At 43.4% G+C, this 20,543-nt stretch overlaps 1 long non-coding RNA gene across 1 annotated transcript in view; it reads left to right on the forward strand.

Moving 5' to 3' along the window:
• Positions 1–18,696, forward strand: part of LOC134730428 (uncharacterized) — a 139,194-nt gene extending 120,498 nt beyond the window's left edge. The window contains exons 3-4 of the long non-coding RNA XR_010112191.1: positions 5,271–5,368; positions 16,755–18,696. This is a non-coding gene — a long non-coding RNA (uncharacterized LOC134730428). The remainder of the gene's footprint in view (positions 1–5,270; positions 5,369–16,754) is intronic.
• The last annotated feature ends 1,847 nt before the right edge of the window (positions 18,697–20,543 follow it).

The raw sequence follows: 20,543 nt of genomic DNA on the forward strand, positions 1-20,543 counted from the left end.
CTTACTATTGTCTACCAGAATTTCTCCATGAGAACCTTCTATTTCATCCATCCAAGCCCATCCTTTTTGCCACCCCGAGCTTGAATCACACATTTCCCTAGACCTTCTCCCCTTCCTATTTTTCAAAACCCAACTGTTATCTTTCAAGGTTAATTAGAGTTTCTTCCTTCATCATGTGGCTCCCTGGCCATTCTTTTGAACTCCCACATATCTTTTTTCTGAGCCATTTTTTGACTTTACCTAGAATCACCAGCCATCTAATAATAATGTTAAAATAGCTACTATTTATTGATTCATAACCCTGTAGGAGCCACTGTGCCAAATGCTTTTGTAGACAACTCATTTGTCATCCGTACATTATTATTATCCTCAATGTACAAAAGAAAATTCACAAGCTCAAACAGTTTAGACAACCTGCTCAAGGCCACATATAAGTGGCAGAGCAGGAATTCAAAGCCACATCTCCATGCTGCGAATCCTATGCTATCAATCACTCCACAATATGGTTCTTACCCCTTCAGTGAGTGCTATGGTCTGAGTGTTTGTGTCCCCCTCAACCTCATACGTTGAAACTTAATTACCCATGCAATAGCATTAAGCGTATTAAGAGGTGGAGCTTTTAGGAGGTGACATGGTCATGAGAGTGCAGCCTCATGAATAAGATTAGTGCCTTTGTGTAAAGCTCAAGGGAGCTTGTTTGTCTCTTCTACCATGCGAAGAGATAGCAAGAAGATAGGAACAGGCCCTCACCAGACATTCAATCTGCTGATGCCTTGATCTTGGACTTCCCAGCCTCTAGAACTGTAAGCAACAAATGCCTGTTGTTTACAAGCCACCCAGTTTATGATATTTTGTTATAGCAGCCCAAACAGACTAAGAGACTGGAAATTCCTGAAGGCAGAGGCAGAATCCTGCCTTTCTTTGCATCCTCCTCACATCACAACTCAATGTCCTGCATATGGTGAATACTCAATTATTGTGTTATTTGGTTGAATGGTTGAGTCTTTTTCTTTCCAGGCCCACATTCTAGGCATGAATCATCCATCATTCCTGTGTGGCATATCCGGTCATCTACATCATAGGAAGAGATCTAAGATTTTGTTGAACCAACACTATGTACCCTCTCCCCACTACATTACAAGAGCTATTTGGGCCACAAAAGAAATAAATTACATAGCCCTTTGGCTTAAGGAACTTCTTTTCCATATTTGAGGGATAAAATATAAACAACTGAAATAAATTGTGATGAATCAAAATGCCCAAAACACCTACCTAGAAAGCAAAGGCCTGAACCGAATCTTCAGTCATATGGAATGCAAGTGGTTGGAAGAGAAAAATCTCTATAAAGTTGAGGAAGATGTTTGATTTGTCTTCTTCCAGACTTTTTTTGTGTATTAATATGTATATACAAATATAACCATACACATGTATGGGATTTTAAGATCTGTGACTTTTCTTTTCTTCTAAATAGTCTCTTCTAGAGCCATTCTTCAAGTCCCATGAAGTGGGACTTGACATTATACTCCTGACATTTTAAAATTCTTTTTCTATCTCAATGTTATCTGTTATATGTGCTGCATTTCCAGCCTTTTCTCCCTGATGCTTTCAGAGGGTGTGCCCTTGGGGTCCATGGCGGTAGCCGTGGTGACAGGCAGATTGGTAACTTCAGATCCCATGAAGTGGACTTGAAGAATGGGTGACATGGTAGGGAATGGGAGGAGGACACAGCCAAGGTGAGGAGCAGCCAGAGCAAGAGTATGGGTCCAGATTTCCAGCTCCTCTTTCTTTCCCATGCTGAGGGCTTCCCTGCAGTTTCCTCTCCATAAAGTGCGGATAATAATATAGCACAGCACTCATACTTAACCAGCATAATAAAAATGATATAATTAGGCTATGACTATAGAGCACTTTGAACTCCAAAACGGAACTGACTAGAGTGGAAGGTTGTTATTAGTGTGAACGTGGGATAGCCCATTTTTAAAAACATAGCAAATGTCTTCTCATAACTAATTCCAGCCCCAGAAAGCAGTGGCCCTGCAGATTCCTACACAGAGAATCTTCTCTATGTTTCAGACACAGGCATTGGACTGGAAGTAAACATTCTACCCTGAAAATAGAAATAGTCAAAGCTGATCAGGTCCACTGATATCAGAAGAGATAAAATATTCCATATATAGGAAACAAAACAAGGCAGGTGATAAAGTTGATTAAGAACTAGTGATTCAATTGTAAGCCTGAAACTTGGCCAGTCTGGCCTTGGGCTGAAATGACCAAATCTCATACTTAAGCCCACTAGAACATGTTTGCACAAAACTGTAAAGCAATGCTGATTGTTTGGGTCCAAAAAACAATCCACACAGAAAGTACATTGTTTCCAGCATAATACTAAGACTAGTCTTCAAGGATTGGAGCATTTTCTCTCAGAAAACAGATTTTGGAAAGGAATAAATTGCCAACTACCTAAACTGTGTGCTTAGGTGATATCTCCCTCTTGTGGGAGAGGGTGGGGTGGTACTCCACGTTGACAAGAAGGTAGGATGAGTGTCCATTTGTAGATGTTGTTAGAAGGAAGCAAATTTCAGATGAGCTCAGAGAAAGAATTTGTAACAGAGCTAGTGGGGAGTCACACAGACTTTGTCTCAAGATAGGGAGTGCCCCAGCACTGGGGCTATTCAAATGCTAGTAGAGAATCTCTGGTGGAGGGATTCCTGAAACGGAGAAAATAGACCCAGATGGCTTAAGGTGGCCTATTTAAGTCTGTAATCAGTGTGTTTCTTCATAATCCACCATGGCTCTGCTGAATAGAAAGTGAACCTGGACCCAGGAATGGGGTGGAAAACGTTGTCCAGTTGCAAATTATTCAGCATCAACTGTGAGCGTTGAACACAGCCCTGTCGTCAATGTTTCTTGAATGAGAATTAGCAGAGCTTGGGACTTGGGGACTCGGGGATCTTTTTCCCTTTTTCAAAAAAAAAAAAAAAAAAAGCAAGTGTGCCATGATGTGCTGGGAAACACAGTGTGCCCTGCTTCTTCTTCCAAGATCCTCCGAATCCTGGTGGTATCATAGCCCAAGGAGCTCAAGGTGTGTCCTCATCAAAGACACTTAAGAAAGCCATCATAATAATAACAACGAGGGCAATAAGAATAAGAAGAATGCAACTACCACAGAGAGTGCTTACTGGTCTTAATACTCTTCTAACTATATCAACTCACTTAAACCCATTTTACAGATAAGTGGAAACAAGAGTCCAATGTAAGAAGTTTGGTTCCAAGCCCAGGCATTTAATCGTTATGCTATACTCTTGACATTTTAAAATTCTTTTCCTATCTCAATGTTATCTGTTATATGTGCTGCATTTCCAGCCTTTTCTCCCTGATGCTTTCAGAGGGTGTGACCTTGGGGTCCATGGCGGTAGCCCTGGTGACAGGCAGATCCGATCCTCTTGTCTCTCATCTCTGTCACTTACCAGGTTATACTCATCAAGCCTGCTTCCTCATCTGGAAAACAAGGGTAGTACTATCTACTTCTCAACTTTCTTGTGAGGGTGAAGAGCGGTCATGTCTGTGCTGGCCTGGCATGATGGCTAGCCTAGAGAGAGCCCTCAATGCATGGGGTGGCTCACCAGGGAGCACCCTGGAATTCCTCTGTCACGTGTTTCCAAACGTGGAATTTTTTGCAGGGCATCATGTTGATGTCCAGGGGAGCCATTCTGATCTGTAAATGCAGGTTACTTTCCAATATCCAGGCTTTCCCAAAACCAGCCCTAGACTGGGCAGGCAGAGCCTACCAGAAACCTGTAGTTTGATGGATTCAGTACCTGAGACATGTCAGAGCAGAGGCCAGTCTCCTTGGTGTTTACTACAAAGCTGCCAAACATGCTCAGTGAGCAGGAATGACTGCCTCCCTCTTTCCACGGCTGGATTCAGGAGCCTGTGGGAAGTCAGAATCAAATGAGATTCCATGAAATCCAGTCAAGATGCTTGCAAGGGGGTGGGGTGCTTCTCAAAGTTACACATTAATTTGGGTAAGTTCAGATTTATCTCACATCCCTTGTAAATTGATTGGAATTGGAATCACAGGACGCTTCAAAGAGGCCTGATAATCTTCAGGTGTTGGGATTTAGCAAAAGGCAACAGAAGAAAAACAACAGTGCTATGAGCCAAGTCTTTTCTCAAATAACAGGGCCCTGTAATAAATCCACCAATCCAGATTGGTGCTAGAATCTGTATGGATGTTAGCTATGCCCTGCACCACAGTGCAATGTGAAGGGAACACAGATCACAAGAACAGAGGTATACATTTGTTTCGCTAGAATTCAAATGGAATGAGATTGTTTATTTCCATGTAAGAACCATGTGGTTTTAAAGTGTTGTGTAAAGAGAGGTTTTGTCTATTTCCCATAGACAAAGATTGTCATTTGAGAGCCTTTGTCTTTACCTAACACCCGGAAATGTACCATGGGTCACCAGCCACCCTGGTTTGCCTGGGACTGAGGGGTTTCACAAAACACAGGATTTTCAGTTTTCAATTCAGAACAATCCCTGGCAAACTGGAATGGGTTGGTCACTCTAAGAGCTTCCTTAACCCTTTAGACTATGGATTTCTTCTTCCCTACTCTCCTAGTCTCCCTACCAATCTAAATCAATAGTTCTGAATTCTGGCTGCATGTTAGGACCATGTGGGGAGCTTTTGAAACTCTCAATGCCTAGGCTGCACCTTCAGATCCATTCCACAGTGAGCTCCTGAGCGGGGAGCAGGGACCCCAGCAGCTGGCAGGAGGTGGTGGGGTGTAGAAGCACTGCTCTGAGTAGGCACCAAGTTGACAATTGGTGAATGGGGCTGCTAATGCCTATGCTTATTAAAGGAAATACTTTTATAAACAAAAATGCTTCATGATAACAATAATCTTAGGCTAATAGGTTTGATAAATTTGTATTTTTCTCTCAGTGTCTTCTGAAAGCAAAACCCAGCAGCAGATGCTTACATCTAGGCACTCATCATCTCCAGCACTAAGCATTTTGCAAAATAATTGACATCTATAGTTTTGTAATCAAATAAGTTTGAAAAGCAACAACCCAAACTAGACTCACATGTGACCACAGAGCTCTTGTTGTTGAGAATACCAGCAATCTTCATAGCTCTTAAAATATCTTTTTTCACCTGATTCATGATTTGTGCTTCAAAGCATGGAGGACAAAGTATGGGCACTGAAGGTGGACAGACCAGGGTTCAAATCATTCCTCTGATGTTTCCCATTTACTCTCCATAGGAAGTTCAAGTCATTTCACCACTCTGAACCTCAATGTGCTGATCTTCAAAATGGGAGTGATCATGAAGTCTTCTTCAGCCAAGCCACCACTGAGCCTAGTAAGAAAATTAATGTGTTGAGTTTGGTCCAGTGCCTGTTGAGCAATTAACAAGTGGTGATGTCTTCACTCACCCAAGGGACAATGAAGCAGGCGGGTACCTACCTGGTAAATGACAGTTGACACTATGGAAAAATCAATATATGTGGGGAAAAATGGCTTTGAAAGTTGGGGTTCCCCTTCTGAGCCAACGGGATTCTTTATCTAGAACAAGAGGCAACTGAAGTCCTCAGTTCATTTGAATATAGGTCCTCCCAGCTCCCCCGAAGACACTGTATTAAAATTTGAACCACAGGCTTTGGTCAGCACCTCCCTGAGCTGTTGCTTTTGAGGAGGGCTTAGAGCTCAGATCTTTGGTAACCAAGCTCTCATCAGCAGAAACAAGAAGGAGAGGACCATGTGCTCTGGGCAAGAAATCAGCCTAGAGCTTAACTCCATCTGTTCCGGTGGTAGGGAAGGGAAAAGGGAAGCATCTGGTTGCAGCTTAAAGCTTCTTATAACCAAGTGAAGTGCCTGCACTCGGCATATAGGAGCTGCATGAAGAGAGAAGGACTGTTACCATCTGCCCTAAGATGGAGACTACCGTCCAGCTATGTGCACCCTGAGACAACTCACTCTCCAATTCTCCATGTTTGAGAATTTCAGGGTGAGTCCTTCCTGCTCACTTCTGATTTTTACCAAAAAGAAGGCCTTTGTCCCAAGGCTTCTCGTCTATTTATTGGTTAACAAGCTTGGTTTCTATTGTCTTACAGCCTCCTGTAAAAGGATAAAGGCTCTTTCTCTGGTCCCTAGATGTTATCACCTTGCAGAACAGTGTATGCACACCACTGGCTCACTTCATTTTAGTCTCCTTCCTTCCAGGAAAGATTAAGAAGGTCAGATGTTCTAATTTTCAAGTACTCACTGTCTATAGGATTAATCCCCAACTAGGTTGTTGGGGATGCAGAGATTTTTACATAGGCCAGTGGCTCCCTAGTCTGGATGATTATCAGAATCAACCAGGGTGCAGCCCAGAAATCTCCTGGGGGGGATCTCTCATTTTTAATAGATTCTGCATTGCCTCTTTTGGTAAACATTACTGACTGATTGAATCCAATATCCATTCTCTTCTACCTTGCCACCATTTTCCCAGCCTTGCCGGTGGCCAAGAAAGTGATGGGATTTTGTACTGAACTGTGTGACATAAGCAGAAATCTGGCCACTTATGGAAAGTTTTGCTATGTTGCAAGTAGGGACAGGTCCCTCCCTATCCCCTTTCCATTTCCTGTGCCTTGAAGACAGACTTGATAGCTAGAACTACAGCAGCCACTTTGTGCATGAGGTATGTCGGGAAAGCCAAGGGAATCACAAATACCTTAGCCAGGACCAAGCCACTGACAAAAGTCAGGAAATATCCAAACTTGTTATGCTTTGAGAAAAATGGACCCCTCTTTAAGCCACCGTAAAGTGGGCTTTTAGTTACTCACAGCCGAACACATTTCTAATAAATATACCTTTTCTTTTTCCTTTTTAACTTTTTTTATTCATCTTTCCAGTAGGGTTGGGTAGGATGGGAGCCAGGGATAAAAGGAGGAAGAGAAGGAACAGAGAAAGCCTTATGAGCTGGCTGCTGGTGGAGGACATGGCCACTGGAGCTGAACTATTTGGGAGCCTGCTGTGTGCTGCTCTCTCACTCTGGGCTGGGCATCTTTTCCAGACCTGGCCTGGCACCTTCATGCTGTGAATTACTGCTTCAGATGTGTCCTTCCCAGTCCCTCCATGAGTCCTTTGTGTTCTAGTCCCTCTCCACCTTTTCAACATTTTTTCTAAATGGGAGGTTTCTTAAGGACTACTATGGCTTTAAATTTCAGAAAAAAAAAAAAAAAAGGCTGGGCGCAGTGGCTCATGCCTGTAATCCCAGCACTTTGGGAGGCCAAGGCAGGCAGATCACGAGATCAGGAGATCAAGAAGAGCTTGGCCAACATGGCGAAACCCCATCTCTACTAAAAATAAAAAAATAAAAAAAAAAAATTAGCCGGGTGTGTATTCCTAGCTACTCGGGAGGCTGAGGCAGGAGAATTGCTTGAACCTGGGAAATGGAGGCTACAGTGAGCCGAGATCATGCCACTGCACTCCAGCCTGGGAGACAGAGCGGGACTCCATCTCAAAAAAAAAAAAAAAAGAGTGCCATTAGGTAGCAGTAGATGTATTAGTAATCCAACAATACCACTCCAGGGTGACTTGCTTCTTAAACGGTTTTGGGAGCCTGGTTGTATGGCTTTAACCCTCTGGGAGAACAGCCTCCCAAAATATATATCCCTTGGCTGGTTTTTCCTATGAGACAACCATCTGACGAGTGTGGAGTTGAGACAAACCCAATTCCACTATCCACAAACCCAACTGGGAATGTGGATAGTCCATGGGAAACAGGCACATCACACATTGGAGTGTTTGATCAGAGGTCAGAAACTTGTGGTCTCTAGTTAGTCTTTGAAGTTTTGATGGCACTTTTCATAGGCAATCTTGTGCCTGCTCAAATTGGGGTGGGCAGTGGAAAGGTGGGGAGACATGGGGAAGGGGTAATGCCTTTCACTCTCATGCCTGAAGAGAAAGAAACCAATCTTCCAGCTTGGTTTATTGCACTCTCTTGAAAGCCAGGGATAATCATATTCATGTCTCTTTCTGGATAAGCTCTTTATGAGGTTCAGGCTGCCCGAAGTTCTCCCAAAGACTTATCTCAAGCCATTGGCAGACCTGACTTTCTGCTTCTCCTTCTGACTCCTGCGAAACGAGCTTTTTGCAAAAGGACAACCATTCTGTTTTACGCTTCTCTGTGCTGAAATGTTTTCCCAAATAGGTGAAATCAACTGATTTCTTTCAGGATATGCTTAATGGTTTCTTCTGAAATCAGCTTTTAAACTTCGTTTTCAGCTATACATCATATTTAGAACACTTAGGAGTCTACAAGAATCAGAAATGAATAGTTTTCAGCTCTAGGTGAATGTGCTCCATATACTGTGATTCCTGGTTGGTCAGATGGGACCCTTTTGTAATGATATTATGATCTTAAAAGAGTAATTGACCTTCCCAGTGTCCTAAAATTTTCCCTGAAGTCAAAGTCCTTCCACTGCCAGGAGATAGAAAATGTGGGCACCTTAAAAATATCTTTTCTGGATATACTTTTACAATAATATGTGTTTCAATGACAATATGGACAGATATGCATGACTGAACATGAAGAGAATTCTTAGCTCCAAGAAAGACAGGTTGGCAGGGACACTCAAGAAGTGGAATCACAATTCTAGACCTAGATTTAATACCCTCTAGTTTTTTATTTTCCTATTTTAGTTTTGCTGAATCTGTTACCTTTGAATAATAGGGTTAGCTATAATAAGAGTTAATATTTTTGAGGCCTTCCTGTGTGTCTAGCATTGCTAAGGCCTTCATATGTGTGCTCCCTTGTTGAATCACTACAGAAGTCTGTGTGGTTAGCAGTATTAACAACCCTCTCCTCCTCATTTTAGAGAGGAGAAAGTTAAGGCAAAAGAAATGCTACATGAGTTATCTAAGGCCCTATATACCAAACCTGCTTCCAGAATCTGTGCCCTAAACCCCTGAGCACACTGCCAAATCCTCTTGCAGGCCCGTTGACCTATGTAGAGAAAAGGATACCCTCCACCTCCATCTCCACCCCACTTCCACGGCTGGTGTTGCCGTTGTTAACCTCCATTGCACATGAGAGATGGCACATAGATTCTCTTCTAAAGTCATTACCCAGTTATTCCTGAAGCTCAAAATTATCTTTTCATACCACACTGTTTCCAATGCCAGAATATCTGAGCAAAACATCTGGGGCATGTTTCTTTCTGCCTGGTCCCACCACTCCTTAGTCTCCTGCATGTTGGAATCCAAGGATGGGACTCAAATCAGAAAAACTTCTCTAAATAGTATTACTCTAAAGTGATCATGTTTTTGTTTAGGGCTTCATTCTTATTTTAATAGTAACTCAGCAGAAGAGTAGAAACAGCAGCAACAGGTATCACTAATGAGCGTTTTATAGGTGCCGTGCACTGTGCTAATTGAATCACTTCCTGTCTTAGTCTGTTTTCTGTTGCTTGTAACGGAATACTTGAAACTGGATAATTTATTTAAAAAGAAAAAGAAATTTATTTCTTAGAGTTATGGAGGTTGAGAAGTTCAAGGTTGAATGACTTCATCTGGTGAGAGTCTTCTTGCTGGCGGGGGCTCTCTGCAGAGTCCCGAGGAGGTGCAGGACATCACATGGCAAGGGGGCTAAGCATCTTTGCTCAGGTGTCTCTTCTTCTTCTTACAAAGCCACAAGTCCCACTCTCATGATAACCCATTAACCCGTGAATACATTGATCCACAAATGAGGGCAGAGCTCTCATAGCCCAGTCACCTCCTAAAGGCCCTACCTCTCACTACTGCCACATTGGGATTAAGTTTCAACATGAGTTTTGGAAGGGACAAAGAGCAAAACCATAGCACTGCCTAATTTAATCACTTCAAATACCTTACAAGGTTGTTGTTATCTCCATCTTAGAAGTGAGAAAACAGAGGCTCAAGAAGACTCTACCCAATTTTATAGCTAAGTTGTTGAGCCAGAAATTGAATCAGGCATGATTCCTAATCCATTTTGTTCAGCTTTTGCCCTTGGAAACTAACAATGTGACCCTCTCATTGCCAGTCACTGAGCTCTTTTCTCCACTAAGTGTTTAAAATACTTCTGTTTATCAGGAAGTTTTCTGTTTACTCACTTATTGTCTAAGTTCTAAAAGTAAACTGAGAAAATGTTCCAATGGCATTCTGGAGTGACGTCTAAGGCTCCAGGATTGGATTGTGTTCTTCTGCAAAGGCTCATAATAATATCTCATGGATAGTGCTTGCTTCTCATCAACAGCATCTCCCCCTCTCCACCCACAGCTAATCTTTTTTCTCTCCTCTCTACCTTCACATTTAAAGTATCTGTTTAAATGAAAAGTGCAAAGTGTTATTGCATCTACCCAGTGCTGTCAAAAATCATCTCACTTTGTCCTTCAAACAAAGCTAGTTTTATTTGAAAATTGAGAAATGAATGCTGCAGGCATTGGAGTGATCTGCCCTGTGCTACAAGTGGTGGTACCTAGCCAAATTGGGACTCAGCAGAGCCCATTGATGTCAAACCCATCAGAAAGGCAACCAAGCTAGTCAGGGCTAAAGGGGCTCCCTGCTGCCTGCCCAGGACACTCGCAGCACCCCAGGGCCTGCTCTCTCCCCACCCAGGATAATTTGTACCGTGTTAGTATCTTCTGTCTTCCATTGCTCACCATTCAGACAACATCATGCATTGGAAACAATGCAGGCTTCAGAGCTGGAAGGACTTTGGATCTGACTCTTGGCTCAGCTTCTCATTAGCGACTTTTGAGCATCAACATCTTCATCTGCAGAAAGAAGGTAATAAAAATAATAGGCTTCCACAGTATTTCTGAGGATCCAGTGAGACAGTGGTGAGTGAGAAACACTGCACAGTGCCTGAAACCTAGTGGGTGCTCCTCTAGTATGTATATCTCCTGAATTGTTTCCCTCTGTCTACAATTACCATGCCCCCCTCAACTAAGCAAACAAATAAGAACCCACAGTTTTTCTCCCCTTTTGTGTCGTTTATGTCAGCATTTGTTGACTGTAATTTTACAGCACTTGAGTTGAAAGGTGAGTTGCCAGTAGTAAGATGGGAAAATGCTACAGAATAGCTCATAAGACAGAGGGTTCCAGAGTATAGCTGCTTCACGTTTTTCCATCTAAGGCTTCACCACTGACCAGCTGGGTTAAGGAAATAAGCCTCAGGCTCCATCTCTATAAAAAGGGGATAATAGTACCTACTTATGAGGTGTTGTGAAGACCAAATGAGATGCTCATGTCACAGCATTTCATAGACTGGAAAGTCTATGAATGTATGTATGTTGGAAAACATACAGTAAATGCTCAAATTCAGCTGTCATTATTATTACTACTTATGAGAACTGAAATTTATAGATCATTTAATTTTAAAAAATCAGTCCTCATTCAGACTTACCCCTAGAGTAATGTCACTTTCTTTTTTAGCATTCTGAAATGCTTCCCTGAGTGGAAGAGAAAGGAACAGAGCCATAGCTACAAGCCAAGAAATGCCCAGAATCCTAAGCATGCCCATGAGAATGTCGTGCATAAGGATGGCATGTGATGCCTGCTGTCCTAACCCAGATCATAGCGCATAGGCAGTGTTTATGAGGAGACAGGCATTATCTAAGCACTTCATGCATATGAACTAATTTCATCCTCACTACCACTCCATGAAGTAAGTGCTGTTATGAACACCATTTATGTTAATACATGAGGAAAACGGCACAGAGATGCTGAATGACTTGCCCAAAACTGCACAGGGCAAGTATCAGCCAGGATTTGAACCCAGGCAGTCTGGCTCTAAGGTCTACCTTCTATACTATATTACCTAGAAAAAGAAAGTCCTTCATTAAAGAACTTAACTTCCAACAATTGACTGCCTAATGGAGCTTTAGGGCACAACTAGAGTGTAAAGCTGGGATCATTCACACTTTCTGTATTCCATTTGGAATTCCATTTCTGCATTTAAATTTATTTAAGCAGATGAATCCCAGATAAAGTAGAAGCCTTTGGATGCAGCCCTCCCTGGCAGCTGGGCATCCTTCCCAACCACCCATGGCAGGCAGCATTCTAGGATGGCCCCAACGAGTCACAGCCATCTATCAGCCCCTCCCCTTCAGTGCAGGCAGAAACTGTAACTGGCTTCTAGCCAACAGGGAGTATGAAGAAGGTGGCGGGATGTCACTCTCATGGTCTTATTACAGAGGGAGAGATTCTCCCACCGGCCTTGAAGAAATAAGCAGCTATGTTGTGAGAAGGCCCAGGAATTGCGAGGAATCCAGATGCTGACAGCATTACCCAGCTGGCAGCCAGCAACAGAGTAGGGACCTCAGTCCTCCAGCTGAAAGGAACCGAAGTCAGCTGATAATCATGAAAGCTTGGAAAACGATCCCAAACTCCAGAAAGAAACACAGCCCACGGGCACCCTGATGGCAGCCTTGTGAGATCCTGAGAACAGGATCCAGAAGTCATGTCTAGACTCTTGGCCTATGCAAACTGTGAGAGAATAACTATGCTATTTTAAGCTGCTAAGTTTGTGATTGGTTATGTTGCAATAGAAAACAAATATGTACTACTTTTGTCATCCTGCAGGTGAAAAAAATTGTATTTGAAAAGCCTAGATAAGGCCAGGTGCAGTGGCTCATGCCTGTAGTCCCAGCACTTTGCAAGGCCGAGGTGGACAGATCATGAGGTCAGGAGTTTGAGACCAGTCTGGCCAACATGGTGAAACCCTGTCTCTATTAAAAATACAAAAAATTAGCTGGGCGTGGTGGCGGGTGCCTGTAATCCCAGCTACTCAGGAGGCTGAAGCAGGGGAATCACTTGAACCCGGGAGGCAGAGGTTGCAGTGAGCCAAGATTGCGCCACTGCACTCCAGCCTGGGCAGCAGTGCAAGATTCTATCTCAAAAATAAAAATAAAAATAAAGCCTAGATAACACCAGAGGGATTAAAAACCAAATCTTCTAACCAATCTCACTCCTTAACACAAAAGGGTGTCTTTATAGGTATTCAATTAAAAATATAAAAGAAAAAATGCAGGCAGATTCCCTATCTAAGATCACAAATATGTCAACAGAGAAGTGTTTCTTTCCTTTGAGCTAATTTTTTTCCCAAATGGACATTTTTCCTGCTTTTGCAAGTTTGCAGACTCAGAAAGCAGACAGCACCTCCAAAGTCTATCTTGTTCATTTGCCTGGCTCCAGAAAGGGCCCCATCTAAATCAAATTTAATAAAGAGGTGTCTACTCTTACTTAAAATTCTCCCTTGACATTCCAGTGACTTAAAACCTTCAACCTCAGAAAATTCTTTCTGTCCACTCAAAGTTCTTCTCCCTAAGCCTGCCTGCCTTTGGCTCATTCTCAGAGGAGATGGAAAGCATGCTGTCTGCATCTTATGCACAGTAACACTTCATATATTTGAAGGCAGATAAATCCCTCTTAATGCTTGTCTTCCTGAAGCCAAAATCCCCTCACTCCCACCCTGTCTCTCCAGTTCCCTGATGGCTCTTACAACGGTTTCCTGCTACCTGTGTCTTTCTCTTCCTAGAGTGTGTGAAATCCAACCACATGAAGTAACAATTCCCTATCAGGATAGAGAAATCAGAGATCTCATTTTACCACAACAGAGCTGGAAAGGGCCCCCATGGATTACATGGGGTTAAAAAGATCAGGAACAACAATCAGGGAAGTATTAAGGAACCAGGAGCTGGTGAAAATTCTTCTTAGGGAATTAAGAAGGCGCTGGCAGATGCAAGTAGAAATTATTTTGGAAAGAAAATTCATCATGGACACCGTAAGGAGAGAGAGGAGTTGAAGAAGAAGGAAATAATTTAATTAATTTCCATGAGTGGTTCTTAAAGTGCTTTATCAGGACCACCAATATCAGCATCTCCTGTACTCATGTCCTAGGGCTGCCCATAACAAATTACCACAAGCTGGTGGCTTAAAACAACAAAGGTGTATTCTCTAACAGTTCTGGAGGCTAAAAGTCCAAGACCAAGATGTCAGCAGGGGCACACTCTCTCTGAAGGCACCAAGGAAGGATCTGTGCCATGCCTTCCACTTAGTTTGTGCCATTGCCAGAAATCGTTGGCCTACTTGGTTTGTAGACACATCACTCCCATCTCTGCTTCTGTTGTCACATGGCATTCTCCTCTGTGTCCCTGTCTGTGGGTCTCTCCTTATTAGGATGCCAGGCAAATTGGATTAAGGGCCCACCCTATTCTAGTATGACCTCATCTTAACTAATTACATCAGCAACAATTCTATTCCCAAATAAGTTTTTATTATGAGGTCCCGGGAAGGACATGAATTTGGGGCTTGCTATGGGCTGAATGTTTGCATCACTCCAAAACTTATATGTTGAAATCCTAACCCTCAAGGTGATGGTATTAGGAGGTGGGGCCTTTGGGAGGTGATTAGGTCATGAGTATGGAGCCCTCATGAACTCGATTAGTGCCCTTATAAAAGAGATTCCAAGAGAGATCCCTTGCCCCTTCTGCCATGTGAGGTTATAATAAGAAGACAGAAATTTTTGAGGAAGCAAGCCCTCACCAGACATCAAATCTTTTAGCACCTTGATTTTAGACTTCCCAGACTCTAGAACTGTGAAAAACCAATCTCTGTTGTTTATAAGCTACCCAGGCTACAGTATTTTTTTAATGGCAGCCCAAAACGGATTAAGACAGAGGACACACACTCTGACCCAGCATATCCAGGAACTAGTCATAAATGCAAATTCTTGAGTCCCACCTAAGACCTACTTAATCAGAAGCTATGGGGGAGGGGCCAAGTGAGCCATGTTTAACAAGCCCTCCAGGTGATTCTGATGCTTTGGAGAACCATTGATTTTGATGCAATTGAGGCATTTCCCAAAATGCACCAAAGTGATCTTGACACAGTTCAGAAATGTATAGAAATAGGGGAGAGGCCAGGTGCAGTGGCTCATGCCTGTAATCCCAGCACTTTGGGAGGCTGAGGTGGGCGGATCATGAGGTCAGGAGTTCAAGACCATCCTGACCAACATGGTGAAACCCCGTCTCTACTAAAACTACAAAAATTAGCTGGACGTGGTGATGCACACCTGTAGCCCCAGCTACTCGGGAGGCTGAGGCAGGAGAATCACTTAAACCCGGGAGGCGGAAGTTGCAGTGAGCCGAGATCCTGCCATTGCACTCCAGCCTGGGCGACAGAGCGAGACTCTGAAGAAATAGGGGAGACTCCTCAGCAACACACGAGGCTACAAGGAGTAAACTTCTGGGCCACTTCATCTGAAATCAGCTCTATGAGTATATTTCGGTGGTGAAACATACTGTTTTGCTATGAATACATTTAGAGGGTTCCTTGCACTTAGAGACCAAGGACTGATTATGACTGTTTTCTGTCATCATGCACTCAGGGGCAGTTGAGAAAAGCTCTGAGTGGAACAAGATTCTGATCATAGACCACAGTTCATAAAGGGCCTTCCACCCCTGCTGAAGGGACTTATCCCCAGCCCATCATAGTACAAAAGAACCTGAGGACCGTAACCTCCAGAATGCAAACAGAGCCCCCAGAAACTGGTCTGACATTCAGAATTGGCCAAGTCAGGGATCAAGGCAGTCCAGAAGGAAAATACACCAACTCTTAGCCCACGGGAAGAAGAGAAGCCATCCTCGAAGGAAATATTTCCAGCTTCCTATTCACTGAATAGACACACCTGCCTGGGATGCTAGATGAGGCTCCTGAATTTTAGTACCGTCAGCAGAACTTCTGGCCGTCTGGGAAGCTTCATGCTGTATCCTCTAAACTTGCTGAGTTTTTATTGCAGAGTGTGGCCTGGAGATTTTGACTGTCTCTCGGGGTGCAGTAAATGAAGGGACATGAAAAGAAAGTAAGATAGCATTCAAAAACACCCCTTGCAAGTGTGTAATGGAAAATAATCACACCGAAAATAAATGGCAATGTGTCCTTCGGGGACCCTGTGCTGCTGCCTTGAGCCTGGGTTTCTATTCTTCTGGAAGGAATTATGCAGTGATGGCGGCTCCTGCGCAGGCTGCAGGCTCAGGTTTCCTAGACAATATCCTGACTGTGGACACATGTGTCTTAGCGAGATATATGTCCACTGGCTTGGGAGAGTACAATGGCTGCTTGGTGGCTTATTAGAAGAGAGAATATATTAAGCAAGACAGCAGTTTTTATTTTTAAAATTCAGGCTCTTTCTGACTCAAAGATGCCTGGAGGAATAATACTGCTTGCTACCTTGATTTTTATGTGACCTTATTTCTCCTAAAAGCTTCTTAAGAGAGAGATTGGGCCATTTAGATAGTCAGGTGTTGCTCAGATTCTGTGACTATTCTACACTGTGCTTGAGATTTGGGGAATTCACAGCCATGTGGGTTCTGTATCTAAATAGTATGGATGCTCCCAGTCAGCTGCCTCATTTGCAGGCATATTTTGCAGGGAATCAACTGGGACTCCCCCTCCCCGCCCCCTGCCCCTTGCAGAGGTTAGGAGGAGGAGATGAGACAAGACATTAAGTAGATGAGACCTGTCGCCCTTAAGGTCCACCCTGCTCACCTCTTTCCACAGAGGAAACCCTCAGACATCTACCCCTTCCCAACCCCAGCCTACTAATCCTTCCTCCCTCCCCACTCCCTGCCAGTCCCCAACAACAGAGCAAGGGGGAAAGCTTTGTACTCTGCCTGCCCCATGACTGCTTCTCGTGGGCAACACCATTTGAAACTAAGAGACACAATTTCTATTTCCAGCAGGTGGGCACACAAGAGGAAGAAGAGGCTGTCTCCGCAGTCCACCCTTGACCCCCTCTCCTCCCAGGAGGGAAAAGTGACTTGGCAGTACTCCCAGAGCCAAAGAAGGAAACCAGCCCCAGTGAGAGAAATGTCTACTGGAAAGTAAATGAGCCCTTCTAATGAGCTGCTTACGTGGCTGCACCTGATATTCCAAGTATTTCCTCCTGTCCTAGCCCACTCTAGGGCAGAGTCCCCAACCATCTGTATGTGAAAATACAGAGATGGTTATTCTATGGAAAAAACCACTAACTCCATGAGTTCTAGAATGCCTACAAGATCTATTGAAGATTAGGCATCAATAACCAACGTCAATGCTGAGCAAAACACAAAAAATAAGGTTTCCTAAAACAGAGCTTGGTGTTTGCTGTTCACTTTAATTTTAGCAGACTATTCAATCCAACTGGGGCCGTGGGTGAGAAGAATTAGATAGTCTAGAAATGTAGCTGTATTATGTTGTGTCTGTTTGCTCTTTCTTTTTCTTTTTTAATAGAGATAGTAGATTCACTGTGTTGACCAGGCTGGCCTCAAGCCATCTTCTTGCCTCAGCCTCCCAAGTAGCAGGGCCTACAAGTGTGTGCCACCAAGCGGAATTGTGTCTATTTTCTAATCTGCTTCATTAATGAGCAGATTTATTTGGGTGCCATTAAATAATGATAAATTATGAAGCTGCAAACAAAACCTGAGGCACCTGAAATCTTTCTGATAGTATTGTCAAATGCCTTCATAATACTGTCAACCGTACAAAATCAGGAATGCTCTTATAAACTATACTATTAAAGATAAGGGATTCCCATCCCAGCTATTATGCACAGCTTGATTAATCTTTTTAATTAGAAAATTTGAAATATAATGCATAATATCTCAAAGAAGTTCCTGCCTAAGGCAATATTGTGTAAATTGTTTTTTTTTAACGATCCTTTTTGAGTCTCATGCTGTTTTTGTTTCTTCTGCACATAATTATTTAATGTCTCTCCTTTGTTCTAGTTCTTGTGCAAACTTTTTTTTTTTTTTTTTTTTTTAGTGCTTTTTTATGGGCTTGTCTCTCTTTCTCACATTTCCTGCCGTGGAGTAGGAGGATACATTTTTATTTTGTAATAAGGTTGCTTAAATCGCCTCCTCAATCTCTCTCTGGAGAACAGGGTTTCAATAAAAAAAAATGTTTCATGGGCTCTTAGAATGTCTTTCCTTTGTTGCTCACTGCTTGGGAGATGGGAAGAAATGGAAACTGTTGTCATAGATCTGGGTCTGGCAATGAAAAAAACATACAGGGCTAGGGAGATTAAATACAAATTGGGAGGGGTGGGGGATGCTCAGCACTTCCAACAGCAGCCAGCCCCCACAACCAACCTCCCTCCCTGGGGCAAACAGGAAAGATAAGTGGCTGTCCCGTTGGGTTAGTCTTCCCACACTCCCTTGCTGGCTGCACTTCTCTGCTCCCAGGGGCCAGTCTGTACAGGGGGGTTAGTGTTAGAGTAACTGCTTTTATCTCTCTTGAAAATATTTATGGCTAAACACTGGAAATTGCTCTGGGATGCAGCCCTATAAATTTCAAGACCCCCACCTTTCCCTATCTTGAAATTCAAGATGAATTAATCCTAGAGTGAGAAAAGGAAGGAAGAACTTTCAAGGGTGAAACTTGATAGCAGTTTCTTATCTTATTGGCAACTCTCGAGTCTTACATGAGCTGCTTTGTGGGGCCCGGGTGACCGATCGCTGACTGGGAAAACACAATTCCTGTAGAGAGGTTCAAAGCCTCCCAACAGAAACTGGAGATAGCTCAAAGATGCTTCACCCTGTTTTGGAGATAGTGACACCTCATTCTGCAGGAAGATGTGCCTACAAGCCTCCAGGAAAAGAGGCCACCCACTCCAAAACCTCACCGTGGCAAGAAGAGAATATTTGGAATGCAGAACATTTGGATGCAGCCCCATCCAGAGCTTTGTTGAAATTCAGCTGCAAGGCCTCCTTTGTCTTGTGTGTGAATTTTAGGAGACTCCCTTTCATCTGATTCAAGCTGGGTTCTAAATGTCACATGAAGAATCCAGTGTGGCATTCAGACAAGACTTACCATCAGAGTAGCTTCAAAAGCTCAGGTGCCCCTAAGGCTTCTCACCCAGCCTGGTGCAGGGTGAGTCCCAGGCTTTGAGTGTAGGGTCACACTGACCTGCATTTGCTTTTGGCTCTGCCTGTTATCCATGGTGTGAGGAGGGTAAGTTTCTTAAACTATTTGAGCCTCCTTTTCTTCATCTGTAAAATAGAAATAAGAAATTTATTTCATATAGTAATTGTGAGAATTAAATAAGACAACACACGTAAATCTCTTGCACAGTATCAGGGACAGAGCAATCCCTAGGGAAAAGCCAGTTGTCTCTGTCATTGGTGGAATGGTGATGTGATGGTTTCCCAGCCACCTCTGGGTTCTTGGTGATTTCAATCCTAGCAGAGGCTGAGAGAGTAAATGCTTACTGCAGAGCCTGCTTCTGGTCCCTGGCCCAGACCCAAGGATGGGCCCAATGTCTTGTTAGGAAATTTAGCCCACCGTGAAATGTAAGGCACCAAAGCTTCCCCATCAGTGCTCTCTAAAAAGAATTTACATTACAGACAAATCTCCCTGACATATAAGTAACACATGTTGAGCACATAAATATCAGCATTTTGGCTGGAATCAAGTATCACAGTCTTATGCCGTCAAGTACTATTCATGACCCTCTTCATGTATCCTTGTCGTGAGACCTCAATAGTGAGCAGCTCACATACATGACTGTAACTGATCTGACTTTCACACAATTAAACTGTAAGTTTCATTTTATTTTCTCATTTTCCTAGTTCTCCAGAACATAGAATCAGTGTTTATGGAGACTATTTTCCTGATTCTGGAAAAATTTCAAGAGATGATGAAAGTCAGATAATGCTTTCAAAATTTCTGAGATGTATAACCACTTCCCACTGTCTCTAAGGCCAAGTGGATGAGGCTTCCCAGGCTCCATTACTATCTTCCCAGATGGTGTATTCATCTGTTCTTGCACTGCTATAAAGAAATACCTGACACTGGGTAACTTATAAAGAAAAGAGGTTTAATTGGCTCATGGTTCCGCAGGCTCTGCAGGAAGCATGGCTGGGGAGGCCTCAGGAAACTTACAATTATGGCAGAAGATGAAGGAAAAGCAGGCACATCTTACATGGCTAGAGTAGGAGGAAGAGAGAGAAGGGGGAGGTGCTACATACTTTTAAACAATCAGATCTCATGATAACTGACTCACTGTCATGAGAACAGCACCAAAGGGGATTTCTGCCTCCGTGATCCAATCACCTCCCACCAGGCTCCACCTCCAATATTGGGGATTACAATTTGACATGAGATTTGGGCAGGAACACAGACCCAAACCATATCAGACAGCAAACTGAATTTCTTTTTACCTTGAAAGTCTTCCCTTGAAGTTCATTTCTACATGAACTGCCTGCAAAAACTCCCATGTGTACTGCAGGAGGCAGCCTGCATCCCCCAAGAAGGCTCCTGCACACCGTGTACTCTCTCTCCTCCATCCTTACCTCCAGGCTGTCCCACCTTACCACAAGGACCAGTGCCTCATGGCCCTGCATGCATCTCAAGGGATCTAGAGCTTTCCCCAATGCCAGGAGCCATGACCAGTGTTTGCCACTTGCTCCACAGACCATCCTTGACCTGCTCAGATCTCACTTCCTCCACCCCCAGATCCACAACTGGTGACAATGTCTTCAGCCTCTGTG

This window comes from Pan paniscus, chromosome 4, assembly GCF_029289425.2.
Source record: "Pan paniscus chromosome 4, NHGRI_mPanPan1-v2.0_pri, whole genome shotgun sequence".
In the NCBI taxonomy this organism is placed as follows: Eukaryota; Metazoa; Chordata; class Mammalia; order Primates; family Hominidae; genus Pan; species Pan paniscus.